Source organism: Plectropomus leopardus, chromosome 3, assembly GCF_026936395.1.
Source record: "Plectropomus leopardus strain MGB_pleo_1.0 chromosome 3, ASM2693639v1, whole genome shotgun sequence".
Taxonomy (NCBI): Eukaryota; Metazoa; Chordata; class Actinopteri; order Perciformes; family Serranidae; genus Plectropomus; species Plectropomus leopardus.
In genome coordinates this window covers 23,212,540-23,221,180 of record NC_142178.1, presented here as the reverse complement: position 1 = coordinate 23,221,180, position 8,641 = coordinate 23,212,540, and the positions used below count along the sequence as shown (strand labels likewise).

At 40.7% G+C, this 8,641-nt stretch overlaps 1 long non-coding RNA gene across 1 annotated transcript in view; it reads right to left on the bottom strand.

Annotated features, from left to right (window-relative positions):
* Window positions 1-1,157: 1,157 nt before the first annotated feature.
* LOC148189991 (uncharacterized) overlaps window positions 1,158-8,641 on the bottom strand; it is a 92,784-nt gene continuing 85,300 nt past the window's right edge. Inside the window, exon 5 of the long non-coding RNA XR_015776143.1 lies at window positions 1,158-1,222. This is a non-coding gene — a long non-coding RNA (uncharacterized LOC148189991). The remainder of the gene's footprint in view (window positions 1,223-8,641) is intronic.

Sequence of the window (8,641 nt, the reverse complement as noted above, 5' to 3'; positions counted from 1 at the left end):
TGGGTTTAGAAAAAACACGGAATGAAAGCATAATTTTGCTTCCAAAAAAAGTCAACAAGGTCCCTTTAACTCCAAGTTAAAGGTCCCATGTTTAGGTTTAAGGGTGTATAATGGCAGAAATGGAATAATATTCATAACTATGTTTTCATTAGATTATAGTCACCTGAAACTAAAAATCATTGGTTTTGTTAGCTCAGAATGAGCTGTTCATATCTACATTAGGAGTGGGTCCTCCTCAATGGAGTTGGCCATGTTGTTTCTACAGTAGCCCAGAGCGGACACTTCAAACACTGGCTCTATACTGGGCCATTTGTGGTTTTGCATTTTGACATTCTTGCTTCTCTTACGATTGGCACATGTAAGAAGTTTCAGGATCTGGAATTTCAGGGATTAAATCTGCAACCTCATTGCTAAATGTCACCATGTCCTTTACACTAGATCTTTAACCATAGAAAGAGATGTTTCTAACTTTTACTTCAGTATTTTGTCAATTACATTTGAGGACTTATTGTCCAAGACAAACCATGATGAAAACAGAGTTCTGGGGGCTCTGCTGCAGCAACAAATCTGTTGTTGAAGGGTATATATTTTTAAGTGGTCAGTACATCCAGTAGTCATTAAACTAATTAAACTCACTCGGTGATCACTTTTCTATGTGACTACAGATTGGCAAATCCTGGAAATGGCTAGTCCCACCAGGATAGAAACAGTATGTTTCTCTGTAGGATGAAAGTCATGAATGGCTTTCATTTATTTATTTTTTTTTCATCTCAGAGTTTAAAAGGGACCTCAGCTACAACAGGAAAACTAAAATAGTTACCAAATGTAAGCTCTCATGGCATCAAGGTGTTCACATTTTTTTTTTTTTGCCAGCAATGTTAAGTTTAAATATTGGGACATAATATATATGGTTTCCAGTGACTATGGGTGCATTAATATATGTTCATGTTAAGCTTATTTTTATTTCAATCCAGGTGTCTAATGTCGAGTGTGGACAAACACATAAACAAACATCACCAATCCTTCGCTCAAAAATCACCGAATTCAGTTCTAAGCATCACACCCAAAATTCTGAACACGCTCAGTGCAAAGCGTGTGAGTGGCACAAGTTTCAGTCCACAGAGACAAAGAAGAAGAGAGAGGTGTCTTACCCACAATGTGGATGAAGGAGATTATCAGAGCTGTTCCTGGTTGTTTCATTGGTCGCAGGCAGCCAAGGAATCTAGAGGAGAATATCGCAGAGCTGTCATTGTGTTTTCGGGGAAGGGGGGTGAGGGGGGAGAGAGATTGTTTGAACTGGGAGTAAACGCTGTGAAAATGGTGGAGCTGGCATATTTACACCCAGGGTCTGCACAGAGGGATTACATGCAACGTTTTTATGTCACCCATTTGACAGCATCATCTCATGGAGGTTTTGAAGGCTCCCCCTCATTAGCTGTGCCGGGGCTGCATTTAACACAGCTTTGAGTTTATAAAGACAATGGCTGCCAAACCTCGAGGCCTTTAACAAACAACAAAGGAGAGGGTAACAATCAAAGTGCCCCTGTTCCAGTTTGCCAAACTTGACTGAAAAGTCACCAGCTTATGAAAAAAAGGGCATTTACATGACAACTGGGGAGATCTAAATGGATGTAAGTGAAAAATGAAGTCAACCTAATTGTGCCTCAGAGGGCTTGATAAATATCTAGAGTAAAGACATGTTACTGATTGAAATTTCGAAATTTAACTGGTTATTTATTTCTAATTCCTCTGACGGTTTGCTGCATTTACACTGGTCAAGAAATTGCATCCCAATCAGACCATGATGAAAATATTTGTAGGAAACCTGACAGTGATCAATAATAATAAAAAAACACCCATCAATACTTGAAATGTGTATTTCCAGAACAAATTGCATTCTAAGGCTGCAACTAATGATTATTTAAACTGTTGATTAATCTGTTGATTACTTTCTTGATTAATCAATCAAGTTGTTTGGGCTATAAAATGTCAAAAAACAAAAGACTGTTTACTGTCACAGAGGGAAAAGAAAACAGAAAATATACAGATATAAGAAGCTGGAATCTTAAGATTTGTCCTTTTCTCCCTTAAAAGAAATTACTCAAATAATAATAATTGAATATCAAATTATTCAGCAATTAATCGAGTCTCAATTGACATCTTTGATTTTATTTTGAGGTAGTGCATATCAGGGAATCAATTGGGAAAACAATGATAACAGAAATATAAAAAAAAAATAAGCTGCACAATGGTTGGTTAATGAAATTAAAAATGAGAGTTTTTTGTGAAAAATGCCTTTCAAATGTATTGTTTTGTCCAACCAATAGTCCAAAACCCATAATCAATTGATGAATTTTTTTTTTTATTTCAGTCATTTTCAACCAAACATAAAAAACTGGCTGGTTCTGTTTGCTTTTGCCGCCATTCTGTGCTTCACATTTTCATTATCTTTCGGTCAAGCGGCTCTGAGACTGAAAAATTCAGCCAATGTGGAAGTGCCAAAAACTGCACTTCCTCTAATGGCCACCTGAGGATGGCTCCAAGAGCAAGTCAATCCCTGTAGCCTCCCATGTTAAAATGGCTAACTTTACATCAGAAATAAAAAATGTTTACATCCTGGTTAAAAAAAAACAAAAACAAAAAACACTCCTGTTGTCTGTCACTTATCTTTAGCATTCACAGCAACTGTACAGGGTATATGACTTTGCATTTTATTAAGGCTTAAAATTCCACATATTGAGCCCCAAAGTTAGCTTATTTGAGGGCGGGGTCACTTGAGTGACATCGTGGATCGTAATCTGCCCCTCGCTCCTCCACAGCTCCACCCTCTTGTTCAAATTTGGTCACTAGCTTCCAAAAACAAAGATGGCAGTTGCCAGAGTGCCATACTCAAAACAGCAGTCAAACCAATGGGTGACAGTTGGTACGTCCATTATTTTTTACAGCTTTGAAGCTATGCTTTCAGTTGTGGACAGTTGGTTGAGCAAAACAAGATAGAGATTTTACCTTTTTTTTCCAGGACTCCTGGAAACTGAGATGGCTGATTTATCTAACATTTTTTTTGACATTTCATAGACTTAAAAATTCATAGACTTAAAAAAAATCAGCACATCAATCAATAATGAGAATAATCACTAATTGCTGTCCTAATCAATTTACTATGGTATAAAACTGTGAAAAGAATGACTAATTGACTAATTATTGGTCTCAGCTCAGTCAACAAAGTAAAACCTGAATCTGTCACACCTCCACATAGTTAGCATGTCGTTACAAGATATATGGTTCATTTTTTTAAAAAAAAGTTCACACAGTCTGATCTTGATATAAAGCCAGAAAAACAACGAATCAAGATATTTTGTTTGATGCTCTGGAAGAAAATAAGGTAAAAACACAGCTTAAAGAGCGTCTCCATTTACTCTTTGTCTTTCTTTGCCTTCTCCTCAAAAGCAGCACAACAACCTGCTCGTGTTACAAACTCTCTTGCTCTGACATTTAGTCACAGCAAAGTATTTACCCACCAATTACCCACAGATACCCTTCCTCTCGTTACAGCTGGGGCCCCGTGAAAGGGAACAAACAATAACAACAGTGAAGGCTCCTCAGCGAAAAGAGACACATTATAATCCGGGCAGACGTGAAAAAGAGGGGTGTGGGAAGAGCTTGTATTGATGGAGACGAAATTGAACTTGATTAAAAAGCAAACAAAACAAACCCCCTACAAAACACAAACACTCTGCGCACTTTGTGAATGGGCCTATACAAAGCTAATATGTAGCTACCCGAGCACTCCTGAGGAGGCGAGATGAAAAAGACAAGTGTTTAAAAGGAGAGATCTTCCTCTGTTTGGCTGACATTTTTACACAATTATGTGCAGGATCCAAAGCAGTGCAAGTGGCATTTCTCCTTCTCGACAAGTCACAATAAGTTTATTTTTTTTCTCTCTCTCTCTTACCTCCCTTTTTACTTTTGTGTCAAGTTGATTAAATGAGAGTGTGTGACATAGATCCGCAGGGTAATGCCATCTGGCAGAACAGTATCATCATTTTTTTTTCTGATGGAGCTACACTGACTTAACCAACTCTCCATCAATTAATATTACGGCTGTTACACATTACTGCACCTAAACGACACACTGAGGATCATCTTCAGCCTTTCTGACGTCTTAAAACATAGGCTTGATTGAATGTTTTCCTGACAGCACTCAAAATTAGAGCTCATCTAATTGTTTTTATTTACATTAACCTGAATCTTCTCTTCATATTGATTCCTACAGGATGATTAAAAGCATCACTTCTTGGCTTGTTCAGAGGGAGCCATTATATTTACAGGTGGATGTGTCTCATAATGAAAGAGTTCATGCAATAAAAGTACAATAAAATACATGGCATGAGATCCATAATGCTATGGGCAATTAAATTCAGCTGCACAAAAAAATGGGACCACACAGCCCTTATACATATTCACTCTCCCACTGAAATCCATAGGAATTGCTAAGTCATCCTCCATGTCTCTGAGGCATTCGCATACAATGGCACTTTTATCATATGCTTATCAGTGGTGGCCCCTCTCTCATAGTGCTCGATCTTTTGGCCCCTCAATCACGGAGCATATTACTCCTCTGTCAGAGCAAAGCACTTCCTAACGACAGGGAGGCCAGCTGGGACTGAGGAGAGGGCAGGAGGCACACACATTAACATAATAATCCAACCACACTCCCACAGGCCCCGGGGCCAGACAGCATATTAGGTAGGCCCCCCTCATGAAGGTCCTTGCAGGAAATAAAGCTGCTTTTACAGTGAGCCTGTCAACTTGTGGTGAAAGCTAGGCTTTACCTGTGCTAATTGTTGCCTGAAAAGAAAAAAAAAACTCAGTGTTACTGTAGCCCCACGTGTGTAAGCAGTGATCTTATTACATGCTCAAAAAGGCTAAGTGTTGGGTAATGTGAGGTATAACTTAACCTAGTTCTGAATATCTCACGATGGATTAAAGAGAATAAGTAAGGCTGTTTCTTTCTCTCCCTCTCCGAGCGCACTTGCTTTGTTGCCTTCTACATCACATTGCAACACAACATAACCCAGTAGCCTGACACATATTTCTGAGTATAGGAAGCATCTCCTCGCCTCCTCATATTTACTGAAGCGAAATGCGAAGAGACATAGGCTTTGAGGACAACAGAGACCGAGAGGGGAGAGAATAAGGGGGTTGGGTGTTGGTTCCGCAGCCTTCCCTGTGGCATAAACTGGGGAGCGTTAGCAGCATGCACTGAGGCCTGTGATCCTTTGCACTGGGGTCCCATGGTACCTTGTGTGGCCTGCACATTTCTAACCACATGAGACACTTGCCATCATTGCGTCAAAGCCATCATAATAAAGCCATGCGGCGATAACACGCTGCTTACGCCTGGAGACACAACAACAAAAAGCCAATACACTCGCAACAAGAGAAAAAGTGGGGGAAAAAAAGAGTTCAGCTAGTCTGAGAAACTTCAGCTTCTGCCAAACCCAATTCAGCGTCACATCCACTGGTAGAAAAAAAAGTTCATATGGAGAAGAGAGCCAGCTAGTAATGTATTAGGAAACCAGCAGCAAAGAGCTGTGTGGAGCATTTTCTTTGGGATGCCTGTCTGGCACAGCCTGACTGTCAGAGCACCTCTAATGTGAGTGTCCCACTGACTGCTACTGCAAGGCTGTCAGTCGCTGGTTGGGGTCCATGACTGAAGACTCTCACTAGCAGTTCACACACAGTAATGCCTCAGTGGCGAGAGAGGAGGCAGGCAAGGAGGAAGAGAGGAGTGGAGAGAAAAAGCCTCTCCACAAATCATTTTGATCAAGAGACAAGGTAGCAGTGAGGTAGACCTCCCCCAGCCCCCGCCCCACAAGGAGACAACTCTCTAATTGGTGGAAAGGGCAGCCTGTCCGTGGCCGTATGCACTCTCAGATCTCTCCCAGGACAGCCAAGGCAACGTGCCAATTACTGCCAATTGTTGGCCTGTGGTTGAGATGTGGACAGTTGTCCGCATGGAATAAGAGTGAAGGCCTGGCAAACGCTCCTGCTGATGCTGATATCATACAACAGTGGTATAATATTGTACTGTTAGCTCACAAACTTTCATAAAACAAGCTATTACTATCCTTTTTAATAGATTCTGTTTGACTTAGCATGGAGATTTGGTAAAAGAAAAAAAATAATTAAATACAATCCACCTTTCAACACCTGCAGCGAGCAACTATTTCAAGCCAGGCGCCTTTAACAGCACCTTACTTAGACTCTGCTTTTTAACAGCCCAAATATAACCCATGTTTAGTGGGGCCAGCACACCATTATGGGGGTCCATTCTGCGGAAGTTGAACATATACTACTTCATCCATTATCCATTAGCCGCTCATCGCGGTATAGGTCAGCGCTGGAGCACAACCTCTCCAAGCAGTCAGACAGCAGCAGAGAATAGAAGGCCTTTACAGCTGTGCTCACCCACAGCTCATAACAAGGAAGCCAGAAAGTGTAGCAGAGAGGAGGGAAAACAGTCATAATTCTTGTTCAACTAAAAATCACTATAATGCTCTTTAATTGTGTAGGCAAAAATCTTTTCAAAAGAGCATGGTAATTTTACCCTGTTAAATTATTCAGCGCACATTAATAACGGTCGGGGCCGGGGTGGATGAGAGCGGCTGTTTTAGGAGTGATGAGCTGCCGGAGCTGGGAGACAGGATCTCACTAAGGCAGTTTTAAGCCTCGTTTTAAAGTTACATTTTCAAGTAAACGACATTAAAAAAAATGACCCGGAGTAACCCTGAAAGGTACTGGGACTGGATGTTGGTGCAAGGTTTTAAATACACTCATAAAATACGTCTTTCTATGGAATAATTTCTTGGGGTGAAGCTTGATATGAACCAAAATTGATAATTTTATTTTTGCTGAATATTTTTGGTTAATTTTGTTAATTTTCTGCATGTCTAAACTAGCACAATAAGGCTCAGCTTCATCAACCATTATAGATAGGTGTTTTTTAAGGGTTGTTTAGCATCTGTTGTCTAAAATGTAGATATATAAGCAAGCAGAAATATAGAAAAGGTCTTGGGAAAGCAAAGGAGTCAAGAATTAGGTATATTCATTACAAGCCAAACACAATAAAACCTGAACATGGCATCTCTTTGTTATTTGTACATCTCTGCACTTGCACTGCACACAGTATGAGCCATAGTAGGATGACAGTTAAAAAGAGAAAAGGTCAAATTCGAGATCTGTTGAAGGGCAGCGTTCACCATAGGCTTTAAGGGATTCCAGCCAAGAGATAGCACATTCAAAGGAGCGATGCAAATGAGAATTTGCATGAACCATGCACTAGCAAAGGTAATATACATAATTGGGGGAAGGGGTGGCACGGTGTGAGAGGGGGGATCTCCATCAAATACGGACATGAAGCAACACTTTCTGTACTTAATAATTAATACAATACAGTGTGCACACACACATTGCATGGGATGCATATCATCCATCCGCTGAACAATGACTTTTAAGTGCACTAAAACATAGTGAGCCTGACAAAATATGCACAAATGTGCGCGAGATGAAATACGCCTCTTCCCCCCATAAAGATGAAAAAAAGGCAACAAACGCCTTCCCAAGGCAGAGAGAGCTTAACTATTCTTCTCAGTTCAAAGTCAGGGGTCTACTCTAAATATTTGTGTATTAAACATAACACATAAGATGGAATAAGTGGAGGACTCTAAAAGAAGTGCAGGGCCTGCAGGAGAAAACAACATGGAACTGCAATGCTTCTTAATGTCAGTCTCACTAACACAAACAACCACAGTGAAAAACAAGCCGAGGTTTCAAATCTTGTAGAAAGTATAAATCAGTGCGAGCCGCATGCTTGGTGGCTGCAATTTGTAATTGTACTGGAAATGCTGGTGTAACTGGCCTGGTTTTTACAGATTGAATGCTCAGAGTTTTTTTAAATTTGAAAAAAAAAAGAGCCAAGAATTAATTCGCTAATGACGTCTACACCTCAGTCGAATCAGTTCAATGTCAACACTCGAAGCTTTCGAGGTATGCATCAAGGGCCAGTCTAAGGAGGCACCATGCAGCATGATTAAATCTAAATACGCTGACTCTTACACTGTTTGTTTGTTTATTGAGGCAAGTCAGGGGGTGTTCTGAGCCTCAGAACTGCATTTAAAGCTGATCTGGCTCCTTCAGACAGTGCTGCATCCGACTTCCTGTTGTCGACTCGCAGTTGCCACAGAAAAATTGCTGCTGCAGCCTTAGACAACCTACAGCACTTTGTATGCCGAAAGAAAAGAGTTAATTAGAAATACAAATTCTCCCAGATTGTTATTAATGGGAACTGTAGAGTAAGCAACACATATTTTGTGCCCATAAGTAATTCTCAGGTATCTTTGATCTGTGGCCCACAGCGGATGCTGCTGCGTGCCGCTGTCTGGCTTCTGGGACTCTGCCAGCGCCAGACATCTGGCTACTTTGTTATCATTGGCTGATCTGCTCCCGGGAGGCCACTCTTGTGACACCAGGCAGAGAGTGTCCTGGCAAGGAAAATTATCAGCACATTTTGAGTGGATTAGAGTTCCAAAGTGGTCTTCAAATCTCTACAGGGGTCTGGTGAGCCCCGCTCTACTGGGGG